Consider the following 16,128-nt stretch of genomic DNA (forward strand, 5'->3'; position numbering starts at 1 on the left):
AAAACGAAGCCTAGATTTATGTTTTGCATAGACACATTTATGTGGCCACGTGTAATTGACAACGGAGATACCCAAACAGATAACAATCCAATCAACAGCAATCCCAAATCTCTTGATACTTGGCGACCAGATCACTCCATATAATTAAACCATTTCAGTTCTTTGTGTAAAAATCCTGGCTTTGCCACAATGAAATACAGTGAAAAATGAGGAAAAACTAAGACTAAGAACTCTCAACAACTGAAAGCTGAGAGGAAGTGAGGAGGAGGTGGAACTAAAAAAAGATTCCAAAAAAAATTCATTTCTAAGAGAGAAACTAAAATACTACCACATATGTGCCTTTTTGATCTAAATATTTTAATGCGGTGAAAACATCTTTTTTGCGACCGTTTGCAATATGTTTTGTAATACATGTAAAAATCATTCTCAGTGCTGTGTGATGTGCGTGTACTTGCGCGCGCGCGAGCGTGTGTGTGTGTATTAGGTCGCCGCGCGCACAGACCGTGAGCTTGTTGTTCAGTCGAACAGCGCGTGGAATTACAGATTTTTGAATAAAACGGAAAACACAGCCGTACCTGACGCGTCCTAAAGACGTTAACGCAAACGTAGAGTATTTTTTCCTCGTCTTTTGATGTTTATCTCAACCATGGCTGCGTTAATGATTAGATTACATGCAGCAATGACTCCGCGAAAGTTTTGACTTTTATAACAGCAGTTATTGTTGGCTCTCCCAACGGATCCTTCAAGACTCGATCAAGGAATCAAGACTCGATTACGGAATCTCATGTAAACTTTATAAATGAAGATTAAAGGCACGCGCTTCTTCTCTTTGCCAAGCGTCGCACATGGGGTAAGTTAGTTTTCCCAGCAGCACTAAAATAACCATATCTCTAACTGAAGACAAATGTTCCTTGGTGTTACAATAGTTTCACGTCTCCATTCATTTCCATACCAGCGCGATAGACCTGTGTATTTTAATGACTAATGCAAATGTTTAAGACAGATGTGTGAGCCGTTCTCAAAATGCACACTTTAACATCAGTTCGTGATGTGTTTATTTGTCAACAGAGACACGTTTCTATCACCGTCAGCTCAGTCATTGATCTTTCTCGCATGCACTCATCTGATAAGGAGCTGCGCGGGATAGTCTTATCAAAGCTTTCGACACATGCATATTCCACTAGTGTCAGTTAAATAGATAAAGTGTGACACGCATATGTTTTGCATGTCTTACGAGAAAGTTTGCCCTCCGATGTAATGTGTAACATGCCTGCAGTTAAACATTGACCTGCATGATCCAGACTTGCTGGACTTCATGTGTATTGCAGCAGTTCTTAATTTGTCAACGGCGACGGGTTCTTGCTGAGCTCATAGCGCGCAGGGAGCTTTGCGACGTTTGTGGCCGTTGCAAAACCCACCGTGGGGATCGTGAGGATTTCTCCATCCGTCACTGGATAGATGGCATTGTTCTTAAAGGTTGTATTAATAAGACAAAAGACTCTATTATGGCATTACGCGGCTGGACGGAGTGCTCTGAGACTGGTGTCTCTTAAAGGGATAGTCCACCCCAAAATGAAAATTCTGTCTTCATTTACTTAATCCAACGTTTGCGTTGTCTTTTTTGGAACAAAATGTTTAGGGGATTTTTACTCAAAACCTACCAGATTTATCACTTTGTGATGAGTCTTAAATGGGCAGTTTACCCACAAATGCACATTCTGTCATCATTTACTCATCCTCATTTTGTTGTAAACCCGTATGACTTATGTGTCTGCGAAACACAAAACGTTGTGCCACTTTCATTGCATTTTTTTTTCCTGCAATAAAAGTGAGGCCTGGTTGTTCTGCCTTACATCACCTTTTGTGTTCCATGCAAGAAGGAAAGTCATATGGGTTTGAATCCTGATTCTTGATAACAGGGTTTTCGTAGTTATTTTTTGAATATCTTTGTTTAATCTCAAACATTATTCATGCTTGCACACATTCAGACCCACAAGAACCAGATGCGTTTTTATTGGACCTTGATTGTAAAAATAACTTCATAGTGTCCCTTTTTTTTGGTGCTCTATGAAAGGATAAAAAAGCATGCTGATTTTGCCAGAATGAGTGAATGATGACCGAATTTGCATTTTTGGGTAGACTAGCCCTTTAAGGTTTTTGTGTTGACTGTTTTATAATGAAATCAGACAATTGTACAGATGTAGGTCAGCTCTATTGTATATACTGATTTTTGTCTCCCTTGGAATCCAAAGCTACATAGAAAAGCCATTGCGCTGGCTTCTGAATTTAGGTCAAATATGAAATGCATCCGTCCCATTAGTCCAAAGTAATCATTCACTAACAGCACCTCTCTGAAGTACTGACTACCACAACTGTACATTCTCTCTAGGAAAAAAAGATTGTTGTGGTACACAATGCCTCCCTCTAAAAGATAAGCTGATATGTAAGAGGAAACGCTGATTATCACATTGAGAGCTGTCCATCCATTGTTCTCAAGTGTGGATGTGAAATGTGTTCGTGGCCACATTATTCTTCTAAAATCTCTAAATGAAATGATTGCATTATCTTGTCTGTTCTGTGACTGAGTGCTCTGCAGTTGCACATGGGAATTTCTGCATGCTTTTTAAAGGAGAGCTAACTAGTTATTGGATGGAAACAGCATTACTAAAATGGGGAAATTAAGCCGAGCAGGAATATCAGGTGTTGGATCTATTGATGGATGTTGAGAGAGCAGAGTTTCTTGTTTGGGATGTGGGGTCTACTCAGGTGATGGTGGGGTATAGTAAACAGTAGATTTTCATCACGCTGGGATCTGATCTGTAGACCGAGCTGATATGGGCAACATGTAGTCCACTTTGGCATCATGTGATGCCATGCTTCATTAAACCAGAACAAAACCAGCTACGCTGTCTCCTCTGACCACCACTGGCGTTCTTCATTCATGTTCACACTCTCAGCCCATGTCTACGTGAGAAAAGATTCAGCTGTGGTTTTTATTTAATCTTACCCACTGTGCCTTGAATAAAGGTTCTTTATTGGCATTGATGGTTCCTTGAAGAACCTGTAACATCCATGGAATCTTTCCATTGCACAAAAGGTTCTTTTATAGTGGAAAAAGTTTCTTTAGATTTTTTAAATGTTCTTCACACCAAGAAAAAATGGTTCTTTTGAGAATTGGTCATTGAAAAGTTCTTTGTGGAACCAAAAATGGTTCTTCTATGCAACTGCTGTGAAAACCTTTTTGGGACCTTTATTTTTAAGAGAGGCCAACATGGAATACCCAGGATTTTGTACTTTTCTTTTTGGATTTTGCAGGAAATCTATTGACCTCTGCAGAATGCATTTTGAAGCTTATTAGCTGGTAGCAGAAAGCATGAGCAAATTAGCTGAAATATGTGAAGAGCTTTGTGAATGAATGTTCTAATTCCGTGGAAGTCTGCTGAGTTTTCCATGGAGCTCTGCGGGCACGGATTCAGTGTAGGCATAACTATGATTTATTGTCTCAGTCTGAGCCACTCATAGTTTTCTTTCAGAATTAATTTCAAACTTTCATGAAGCAGCAAAGGCTTTGCCTTCAGATATGAGTGGTGCTGTTCATTATTAGAGCCCGACCGATATATCGTTTTGCCGATATTATCGGCCGATATGAGCCTGTCATCGATATATCGTATCAGTGAATATGCCGCCAATATTTATTTTCTTTTACAGAACATATAACGCAGATAAAATGCTTGAAATGGTGTAATTACTTAGTTTGTCCAGCACTCCATTGTTTGCTACTGGCGACCTGGATGAAACGCTTTAAAACTTAAGTCTATGGAAAACCATTGAAACTTTGAACGGCCATATCTCTGTAATGCGTGGCGAATCCGCACCAAATTCGGGGGATCCCTTCAGCTCGAGGAACCCTCTCGAACATGATTTGAGTGTACGTCTAGAGGCCCGCTTTCGAATGAGACCACCCCCGTGTCGATAGGCCCCGGGGTTCGGGAGTTACGGGTGGTTAAATTTGCAGTCCGGCGCCGACCGATCAAGCAATCCCGGGGGGCGGCGTTCAAGAGGGCTCCTCGAGCTGAAGGGATCCCCCAAATTTGGTGGAGATCCGCCGGCGCGTTCGTGAGATAGTGACACCAGACAACACTTTCACTTCAGTAAGGAGGTCTCTTGTTCAGGCAGCAGCATTCAAGCGCTGTCTTATTCGACCGTAAGTGCCCTACGAAGTGGACTTCACATGATATTCCGCCATGATTCCAGTTCCAAGGGAACGTACACATTACATTCAAAAGGGCATTAAAGTGCGCGAGACGTGAATTTATATTGTATTTATTTACAGAGGTATATTATTTCACACTTCTCTAAGTAAGTTAGTTTTGTAAGTAACTTACTTCTTTAAGTAAGTTTTGTCTGTGTGTGAAGACAGTAGCGCAAATCCGTGAATGAAACTTCCGAAGTGAAATAAACTTCAAAGGAATAAAGTTGAATGGAATTTAATTTAATTAAAGTTGAATAAACTTCAACTTCACTGTTTAGTGCACTGATGTCAGACTCATTTTGGATAATAAAGTTTATTGTTAAATTGTTAAATGCCCTGCCTCCATTACGTATCTTTGTCACGTGTCATAATAAGTGTTTGATCACCACATTTGAGTGATCATAGCAAAAACTGTTTATGTGTATATATTCTGTTTATGTATATACTGTATTCTATAGATAGTACCAGTCAAATGTGTGGACACACGAATGGGAAAGTGTCCAAACTTTTGACTGGTACTGTACTATAATATACACAAAGAATATCGGCCGATATATCGATATCTGCCTTTTTTTACCCCCTAATATCGGTATCGGCCCTAAAAAAAAAAAACATATCGGTCGGGCTCTATTCATTATGCCAACATTTTTCGCCGTGGCTAAAGAGGTTGCACGCCGACTATCTGATTGCTACCTGATGGCTCTTTGTCCTGACCTTAAGTTCAACTCTGTCCCAGAAACACGTTTCAGAAGGAGGTTTGTTCCCCACGACTTGGCTCTGCATGCCCACACAGGTCACATACTGTATGTGCGTTCAGACGTCAGTGTGGAGGGATTGTGCATGAGAGGTGAATAAAAAAGTTAATAAATAAACGCTATCTAAGCAAACGGAAAGATAAATAAATGTTGCAGGCAGTGGTGGGAACTGGAAGTGTGGGATTTTTGGGCTTGGTCACTTGAGGGGTTAAGGGTAGGGCCAGGTCACAGTGTGGGCGGAGCGATCCCTCAAGGACTCTTGCGTTTAGCATTTTGGCAGCAGGCACAGAACCCTTGCAGCACATCCTGAGAGAGACTTTACTGAGGAAGACTGAATCCTTCATGTCAGGGAGGCAGAGAATTTAAAGCAATAGTCCACCCATCGATGAAATCACTTACTCATGCCGTTCCGAACCTGTATTACTTATTCTTCTGTGGAACACATAAAATTAATTTTTGAAGAATGTCCTGGTTGCTCTTTTTCCATAAAATCGAAGTGAATGAGGACTGGGGTTTTCAAGCTCCAAATTTGGCTTAAAAAATAATAATAAATAAAATAAGCACCATAAAAGTAGTCCATACGATTTATATAGTATACAAGCAACTCGTTCAGTTAAATTCATGAATATGTCATTCAGATTTTGTGAACAGATTCATTGAAAATATCTGACTTCAAAAGAATGAGTTGTTCACAAATCGGTGAGCTAATGTCAAGATTTCAGTCAGTATACTTTTAAAAATAAAGGCCCAAAAAGGGTGTTTTTGTAGTGATGCCATAGACAATAGGGTGTTACATTTTTAAGATTGGTATGTACATTACTGTGTTTTATTATGCTTTTGTGTTGTTTTGGAGCTTGACAGTTCTCATTAATTTTCATTATTTTGAAAAGAGTGGATATAATCAGCTAAAAGTTCACCTTTAATGTTCTGTGTTTGAAACCGCATGCCTTAAAGGGGTCATATGATGCTGCTAAAAAGAACATTATTTTGTGTATTTGGTGTAATGAAATGTGTTTATGCGGTTTAAAGTGAAAAAAACACATTATTTTCCACATACTGTACATTATTGTTTCTCCTCTATGCCCCGCCTTTCTGAAACGCGTCGATTTTTACAAAGCTCATCAGTCTGAAAAGCGAGGTGTGCTGTGATTGGCCAGCTATCCAGTGCGTTGTGATTGGCTGAATACCTCAAGCGTGAGACGGAAATGTTACATCCCTCACCATACTGTTGTATTGAGATCAGCTCTAGGCATGACGAAGCGGATATCGTCCTCTTTTGGAAGACCAAACAAAGTAGTTTCGCTTTCACAACGAAGCACACAGCGTCTTCAGGATATGGCGGCGGCAACCATACTACAGAGAGAATAAAAGTTACGCCTTCTTTCTTTGCGTGAACATTTGGGCGGCGTTTTGCAAATCTTCCCACAGAGCGATGTAGGTATGTGGGGGCATGTTAGAGCGAGCCGTTTTAGGTAGGTGTGGCTGACTCTTAACTTTTATAAAGAATTTATAAAATGTATCTCTTTGGATTTGAGACTTTAGTCTTTGCAACTTTACAGATCTTCTTTATGCACCAAGAGAAAGGAAAATTTTTAATCGCGTCATATGACCCCTTTAAGGAAATAATTAATTTTTTGGGATGTACTATCTTTAAGAACAAAAGATATTTGTACTGGAAGGTATTATGGAACATGGTCATCATTGGCGAACCAATATGTTTTGTTGTTCAGGGAAGAACTACCAGGGCAGTGTTTTTTTCCAATCACGCCAATCAATAATAAACCATCTTTGGTGATATTAATAGAGGCTGGGGTTTCCAGTGCTCTAGGGCTTGCGCTGTTATAAGGCAGCATGCCATCTTTTCTCAGCCGAAAAACACTTTTGCTGGGTGTGGCAGCTGGGACAAAATAAACACCTTCTGTTTTGGAGCTGCAGCTGAGCAAGTTACAACTCACAGCCGGCAATATGGAGCTTGCAGTATTTGTGCCAAGAGCTGGGAGTGTCGCAGCAATGCCTTGCCTTTGCTTATGCTGCTTACCTTTTACTGAACATACACACAACCTTTTAGACTGCATGTTTGATGCAACTGTACAGTAGCGTACATATTTAATGTTGAAACAATCACAAACACAATCCCGTAAATTTATGCTGTATACACCACAGTCACTTAGCCCCATCTGTCTGTCTCACACAGACACATTGCAGACAAGGCTCAGGGGAAACCTTCTAAATATTTACTGAGCAGTGTTTCAGTTGGAGGAAAGACTTTGTCCATTTTAGGACAAATCGAGTTTTCGAGTCTTGGAAGAACTTCTAAAGGTCTCTCTTTCTATTCATGTCTTGCATCTGTGCAAAATCACTATTTATGGGTTTAATTTTGCAAAACCGCCTAACTGATATAAATCTGCCATATACAACAGAATGGCAAATCCGGCTTAACATTGATGCATGTGTACACAGATCTTCAGAACAGCAACAGAAAGGTGTATTTTGGGCAATATATTGCATTTAATATGTTTCAATGGTTATCAACAGGTGGGTCATGACCTAAATATGGGTCACAGATAAGTTCCCGAAAGTGTTGCAGAAAAAATGCAGACTCAAACAATAAAATGCAACTAATCATATAATTGTGCATAGTTAGAATAGCAAAATAATTGGGAATTTTTAAAGGAATCTTTTGTTATCGACGTAAAAGTCTGTGCATCTATTCAGACCTTACAGCATTATGTCAAATAAATTACGATCTACACTAGAATTAATTCTGGTTAACTTGCAAGGAGGACGATCATGGTTTGTGTCAACCACACTGTGTTTTTGTGCAGTGAATTACTGGCTGCAGAGAGCATTAAATCATCAAATAAAAAAAATTTTTATATTTGATTTTCACCCATAAATAAAAATCATTTAAATTATTTATTCACCCCCATGTCATTTCAAACCTGTATGAACCAAACAGCATTGGAGAGACTTCCACTAACTAAAAAAAAACATCTGCGACAAAATATTTTCTTTTGTGTTTCACAAATGAAAGACAGTCATAAAATTTTGGAATGAAGTGAGGATGAGTTAATGATGACAGACTTTTCATTTTTGGGTTAACTATCACTTTACATTTTTTTACTGTGTAAATTGTACATTTTGTTACTGTGTAGGGGCACCTAATGTAAAACTGAAGTCGATGCACAAAATCAAGAGAGAACCCAAGTGTTGAAATGACATTGCAGCTTTCAAGATTAAAGAAACCTTGCAGCAGCAGCATTTCCTCTGCCTCTCTCTTGTGCTATGATAGCGTTAACCATTTTACTGGCCACAAAGAGGTTTGGAGATCATTTTTGTGTTAGTGAGCCGTAAAACATTTCTGAACAATTTGTGGCTTGAAGTACTCCATAAAGCGCTGGATATGTAGTGATGTGGTCACAGTGTGGTTTTCAGCCGTCTACCGGGCATCAGTATGTCAAAGTGCATTAAGCTTCCAGCAGGTACTGAAAGAGATAACAGCGTGCCAGACCTGTACACCCTCCCCCTTGTGATAGACAGCATATTGTTACTCTGACTGCCTTTGTTTGTGCACCTGGAAGAAGCCCACCGAGGAAGCCCTGTTGGAATGAAAAGCCGGATTGCTCGCTAGAGCTCGGCAGATTAAATTGTGGAGGGGGGCTTTGTCCATCAAACCTGTTCTTTCAGTTGTGGCATCTGTGATAGGATCAGGCCCATCCTCATGCTAACGCAAATTCATGAATGTCCATGAGAGGCAGAAAGACATGGATCCTGCCCACGCGGGGGCTTTTAGCATGAGAAGGGCCTGGATCTGTGCTCTCTGGTGGGATGTTGCTGCAGTCAATCTTTTTTTTTAAAATTTTTTTTTGCGCAATCATTTGTTGAAACAGATGTTGCACAACTTCATATTTTCTTTTTACTGAGACTAAATGAAACGGTTGACATTCTTGCATAACTCGCGGTAAACATTTAGACTAAAACAACGTTTTTTGGGGGAAAATGGTCTCTCACTTCTCTTAAAGAGTCCAATAAAGTGCTGATATTGTGTAATCTGTAAGTCTGGTCTGGTCTCATCTCCCTCGACGATGAGAAGAGGGGTTTTTGCGAATGTGTTCTGAAATGATCCGTGGCGAACACACGTGTCGCTGGTAAGACTTATGTGTGGTGATACAAAACAAAACACAAATGCGCTGACATGTCAAAGCCTGGACCCTGAAACTCAATATTGCAGAAAAAACATATTCAGACAATATATTAGATTTACGGCTTGCTGTGCCAGTAATACAGTTAAAGGTAGGGCTGAACAATTTTGGAAAATAATCAAATTGCGATTTTTTTTATTATTTTTTTTACCAATATTGCGATTGCGATTTAATATGCAGTTATTTTTTAAAGCTCTTTATGTTCTGTATTATTCAACAAAGACAAGCTATAAATAATTCTGTAGTATGCTCAACACGCTATTAGATAGATTAAACATAAATGTTCTTTTCTGTAGGCCAGGCCTATATGTTACGATGAAATTAGGTGATGCATGAATTGATATGAATGACATTTTTATTTAACAACTACAATCACAGTACATTGACTGATTTGTTGAACTTCCAACCTTGTAAGCATGTAATAATTATGTTTAAATAAGCCTGGTGTAAACATTAATATGAAAGTCAGTAACAAATCACACAAACTAAAGTAGATTGCAGAAATATAAAAACAAATCTGTTGCTTTACCACACTACTTTGGGTAATTCAAAGTCACTGTAATAAACATATGTAAACATGTGCACTGCACTTTTTAAACACTGTCTGTTAACTTTAGACCAGTGCTTCTCAAACTTTTTTGGTCGCGCCCCCCTTTAAACCTATAAAAAAAATCTGCCCCCCTTTCCCGAATCCCCATCCCACCTCAAACCACCAAATAATTTCACTAAACATTATGAAAAATGTATACTTTTTTAATTAAAAAAACCTGCAAGGAAAAAAACACCTGCATCACTTGAAACATTGAAAAATAGTATAGAGAGAATAACTTATTATTATTATTATTCTCTCGCTGTTATTTATTTACTTTTTGTGGGTTTCTTGCTGTCCGCTAAGGCATAGAACACAGGCTTTCCTCACCAACGACATTAAACACTGTGTCTACACCGGACGCGAGCGGCAAAATACAGTAGAACCTTTATAATCAGTGACGCTGTGTACACTGGATGCAGCGTGACATTAAATTAATGCCTTGTTCTATTTATGAGGTACTGACACAAAGTTAAAATTATTTGCAACGGTCGCTTTGCCGCATCCAGTGTAGAGCTGTTGCGGCGCGACGCGACAACTGTGGCGTCTGGTATAGACACGGTGAGTGAAGCCGAGAGCAAGATATGCCTCATCATATTTTCTGCATTTAGCTTTTAAATGACCAGCACCTGCCTGGGTCTGTGCCACTTCATCTATGGCTTTTCTCTTCGCTTTCACAAACCGATCCATCTCCCATTCTAAGTTACGTCCTTTGGCTGTTTATCGTTTTATTTCTTTTATTTTTCTGCTGATGGCCTGTGCTCGACTTGAAGCAGCGCTGCTTAGACCGATGGGTGTGTGTCATCAAAGTACTGAGAGAGCTATAAGAGAAGGCAGACGTCTCCTTATGCTTTCTCTCGCCGTACTTTAATGTCATACACCGAACGATCTTCAAGTCGAACACACCTCTTTACTCTCGCGTGTCACGTGACCGTGTAATCGCAGCCTCCGCGATTGAAAAATCGCGTTATTTCATTTTGCGATATTATCGCAAATGCAATTAATCGTTCAGCCCTAGTTAAAGGCCAACATGATATGATTTCTGACTTCCCCTTGTAACATATCCAGCACTGATTAGCTTGTTGAATTTGATCTGCTTTAGATCAATAACTAAACCACACCCTATGGGCAATAAAATGACAAAGGGCAGCATGCACCAGATGTTTTTGAGGGCGCCAGTGGTAGTCCTGCTCCAAAGACATGATAACTAAAGGTATGTCCAAAACAAAACACTTTTTTGTTTTAAATGCAAAATAGGATAGTAAGCATGATATTATGAAGTAGGGGTGTAATGGTATGAAAATTTCATATCACGATTATAGTGACCAAAGTTATCACGATTATCAATATTATCACGGTTTTGTTCAAATTAGATGAAAACGTACAAAAAGAACTGATACACACACTGAAAACATTTCAATAAGTTTTATATTTGAAATCAACAAATACAATTAGCAGCTATATGCATTTTTTTTTAGCAAAAACATTAAATTAACATTAACATGAATGGGTGACTTATGCCGGAGTACATCTTTTTACAGATGATAATCAATAAACTTCATTTTAGATAGTATAAGATGTATGAAATGTATTATTATTTTATATATGAATATATTTTATGTTAGATTTAATATAATATAATATCAGAATTGTTTAATGTTGCATTTAGAATTGTCACAGTTCAAAAATCAAAGAGGGACGTGCCCTTTCAGTTTGAGTAATGCTTCTGACAAAGAGCAAAGTATGTCAATGAGTCTTTGACTATAGTTAAAGATTATTGGAGGGGAAGTAAAACTTTAATTTTTACCATGACAGTCCGTCTGTGAGGCAATCCAGTCTTTATCGTCCCAAAGGGACGTGCTCTAATATGTCAGGAGGGTCTGGGAAATATGGAAGATCATTGTGCATTTTTGAGACAAAGCCAATACTTGTGTTTATCATCATTTAATACAAAGAATATTTAAATCTAAACATACCCAGAAGCACGAATATGGAGCCTCTCTCAGTGGATCTGTTATAGCTTAGGCACTTTTTAATGTGCCCAGCTCTCCCCCATCCTGTTTCTTATCCCTTCCGTCGTTGGATGAAAGGTACTGGACTATAATACAGCATCGTATCACAAAAGGCAATCAAGACTGCTTTGTTCATCTGTGTGGGTGCCTGTTTCCTTTGTGGAGTCTCCCCCTCTTTTTTTTGCACCTTCAATCCTCAAACGCACCCACCCACAAGCACATACAACTGTCCCATACACAACTGACGCATATGAGGAACACATGCGGGTCACATTTGCACAACGGTACAATGTTGTCATGAAGATCTGACAGTGTTTCGTCTGTCTAGAACAAGGGACACACACACACATCCCATAATGAAGCAGAAGAATATGAGCATGGGTGGGGTTTGCGTTATGGGGTAACAGGAGCAGGGCTGTAGAACAAAGCAAGCATGATTTCTGTTCTAGGATCTTTCATTAAACGGTACTTCCTATGTCGGGACAACAGCAGAAGAGTGTGAGAAAAAAAAAGAACTTGTGAAACTTGATCTTCTGTGGTTTAGATTGAACTGATTCTTGCCTTTATACCGGTAGCGTGCTGCAGCGTTAAACCATTTATCTTAGTTTGTCAGTTTGGTTATTTATTTATTTTAAGGTTGACATTGATAATTCAGCAGAATTTAGTTTTTATTTACTTGGTCTTGGTGTGGAGATCTTATGCTTGAACGTCTAGACATGCCTAAAAGGAAGTTCTCTGGAAGATTAAATAATGAAGTAATATTGCATTAGCTCATAATCTAATGAGCACTAGAGACGGTGAGACCATGGCTGTGGTTCTAAATGAATCCTTCCTGATGTTTTTAATCACCCTTTTGTGGGCCTTTCCTTTGTAGTAGTAGACATTAAACCATAGGGGGTTGGGGGATGGCAGAGAATCGGTCACGAATCTGAATCGGGATCACAGAAGTGAAAAAAAGACTTCTCAGCCATTAGCCAAGTAGATTTAAAATGTTAAAGCAAGAAGTAAAAAATGTATAGTATAAAACAATAAAGTTTTATTTTAAGTTATATTAGTTTGTACTAAATGAAGAATATTTGATCATTGTAACAGCAGTAATCAGCTAATGTTTAATTAATGGTTAAATTAATATTTATTTATAAAGAATGCATTCAATTAATCAAGTTACAGTACAGACATTTATAATGTTACAAAACATTTCTATTTCAAATAAATCCTGTTTTTTGCACTTTTTATTCATCAAAGAAACCTGATTTTTAAAAATCAGTTTCCACAAAAATTACACATTTGATTAAAATAATAAATGTTCAAATCAGCATATCAGAATGATTTCTGAAGGATCATGTGACACTGAAGACTGGAGTAATGATGCTGAAAATTCAGCTTTGCATCACAGGACTAAATTGCGTTTTGAAATATATTCAAATAGAAAACAGTTCTTTTAAACTGTAATAATATTTCACAATTGTTTCACTGTATTTTTTATCAAATAAATGCAGCCTTGGTGAGCATACCAGTTTTATTTGTGTTGCTTAATATACATAAACCTTTGAACGGTAGTGTTTGTATGCGTGCATATTCTATAAATTCTACAGTAAATATATCTAAATAAAATATGCATAGTACATATATATTTATGCATAGTCCAGCACTACCCTGACTGTCTAGAACATGTTGGACACTGGGGGTTTCTCCACTCCACTATGTTTCTTTTTACACAGCTCCTTGTTTCCTGTCGCTTTTTGCCCATTGCACATGCAAAGAAACACATCAGCAAATAAATAGAGATGACAAATATAAGCCATGAGTTCTAATGGGCTTTTGTTTATGAATGCCTCGCAGGGGAGGAAAAGAGACTGAGCAGTGAAGAATGGACTTGAACCACACAATATTGACTAATGTTCTGAGAGGAAATAATGCAGCTAAATGTAAGCTGAGTGGAATGGACCCTTTTCACAAGACTGATGACGAGTTTAACATATTTGTATTTTTTTTTTAAATGTACATTTATAACACTATTCTTTGTATTATATCACCTTTGCATCAAGTTACAAAAAAATAGTTAACGCTAATGCGAGGGTGTTTCTAATGCAGTGTCTATGGGAGGGATGGTAAATTTGACATGTTCGCTCTTCTGACAGCCGTTATCAGTCTCTTTCAATTTTTTTCCTTTTATTGAAAGTCATGAAAACACTATTGTGGAGTTTTTCTTTTGCTATTTGAGCAAATGGGAATGCAAAAAATATATTTGTGGTACTCTCCCATTCACTGCCATTCAAGTTAACCCAACTATGACGACTTCCGCTGTTGAGAAACTCGGAAATGTGAAAAAGGTCCATAGCAGCTCTCTCTATCTCTATCTCGCCTGCCTGTTTCCTCCCCTCCCCCGTGCGGCTGATGACAATCGTATACCCAACTTTCCAAATCGCGCTGGATTACTATAGCAGAACACAGTCTGTGTGGCACCCTGCCACTGCCTCCTGGCCATGAAAGGGTGCCTGGGCTTTACATAAAGTCAACACAAAGGCGTAATTAGTGGAATTAATGGAGAGAAGTAAAGACATGTAGATTGATGTCAGCTTGTTCTTCAGTGGTAAAGCTGATCTATTGAAATGAGAGACTAATTAGTGAAACATACTAAGTAGGGTTGGGTATCGTTTGGGTTTTTTACGATACCGGTGCCAAATCGATACTTTTAAAACGGTACCGGTGCCTGAACCGATACTTTAAAAAAAAACAAAATAAACAAAATAGGATGGATTGGCCATTATTGAGCGCTATAAACACATTTAATGTCCGTTTCATTCATACTGGATGCCAGAGGGCGCCCTCGCGCAGAAACTCCACATGTGCTTCACAAAAGTAATAGGACTCAGGAAATCCCTATACTCTTTGCTAATATGGACAAAGGCATTGCTATTGCTGTAACTGAGTAAACAGAAGATATAAACGTTTTGAATGATAAAACAAAGACAATAAACACGTGACTGCGACAATGTATAGTTTATCTGTTATGCAAGCCGTCTTTGGTATTTTCATCATAATTAAGTATATTTATAATCCATTGCTAATCAACATAGTCTTTTTATCATATGCTTTTTTACAGTATAGAAAATTTTTTCAGCCTCATTCTGTGACATGATGCTACGTCAGATCACAAAAGGAAGCAGTTGTGGAGTAAAAACGTTATAGTGTTCTCTTTTGTTGGACAACAGGTTTAGAAATGCTTCTCATGGCAAGACATTACAAGGGAAGTTTAGCTTTAGTAGGGTGACCATATTTTAGTTTTTCAAAAAGAGGACAGTAGGGGGCGGGTTCGTGGGCGGGGCTTCGCCTAACAGTATAAATAGCAAGTTTTTTTTTGTTTGTTTGCTTATTTTGTTTTTATAATAAATAAAAAAAAAACAAGTAGAAAGAACAGAAAAATAATAGATAATGCAAGTGTTAGAAGGTCATTATTTATAATAAATAAAAAGAAAATAAGTAGAAAGAATAGAGAATACTAGTGTTAGAGGCTCTTCTTTCTTATAGCAAGTTTTTTTTTGTTTGTTTGCTTATTTTGTTTTTATAATAAATAAAAAAAAAACAAGTAGAAAGAACAGAAAAATAATAGATAATGCAAGTGTTAGAAGGTCATTATTTATAATAAATAAAAAGAAAATAAGTAGAAAGAATAGAGAATACTAGTGTTAGAGGCTCTTCTTTCTTTATAAATAAAACAAGTAGTTAGAATAGAAATAGAATAGAGAGTGCAAATGTTAGATGGTCAAGTTTTTTTTTAATTAAAAAAAAAAAAACCAAGAAGATAAAATTAGAATTAACATTATAATAGAGCAGTGGTTGTCAACCTTTTTTTCCACCGGGCCGCACTATGGTCCAAGTGCAAGTCTTGCGGGCCGCACGCATATCATTTGCATATTACGTCAGCAATACAAACCAACCTGATTTATAATATTATAGCCTAAATATTATGATATCTAATTGATTACATTCATTGAAATAAATAAATAATTCTACTCCCCATAAATAACACCCAATTTTGTGAACTTCGGCTCGAAAGGAGTAACAACACAATCATAGGCGGAGTTTCACTTTTATGCGTGGGGGGGCACCCACTGGCAGACGAGCCACGAGCACTTTTTTATATGTTCTACATTTCATGTATTTATGTAACACATATACTACATTAAAATTTTTTTTTAGAATGAACAATAACTGCTGTACAAAGAGTGAAAAAAAAACATACCTAATGCAGAAAAGCCGCCTCTTTTTCCGAATTGCGCAGATGACCACTATCTTTCTTTCATCTCTTCTGATA

At 38.0% G+C, this 16,128-nt stretch overlaps 1 protein-coding gene across 2 annotated transcripts in view; it reads left to right on the top strand.

The window, feature by feature from the left end:
- The first annotated feature begins 483 nt into the window (after nt 1-483).
- LOC107596814 (sphingosine 1-phosphate receptor 2-like) overlaps nt 484-16,128 on the top strand; it is a 37,521-nt gene continuing 21,876 nt past the window's right edge. For both annotated transcript variants that reach the window (XM_016287653.1, XM_016287651.1), the window contains exon 1: nt 484-850. The gene's annotated coding sequence lies outside the window, so the exon portion shown is untranslated. The remainder of the gene's footprint in view (nt 851-16,128) is intronic.

The sequence above is a fragment of the Sinocyclocheilus grahami genome, unplaced genomic scaffold (assembly GCF_001515645.1).
Source record: "Sinocyclocheilus grahami isolate Dianchi unplaced genomic scaffold, SAMN03320097.WGS_v1.1 scaffold223.1, whole genome shotgun sequence".
NCBI lineage: Eukaryota > Metazoa > Chordata > Actinopteri > Cypriniformes > Cyprinidae > Sinocyclocheilus > Sinocyclocheilus grahami.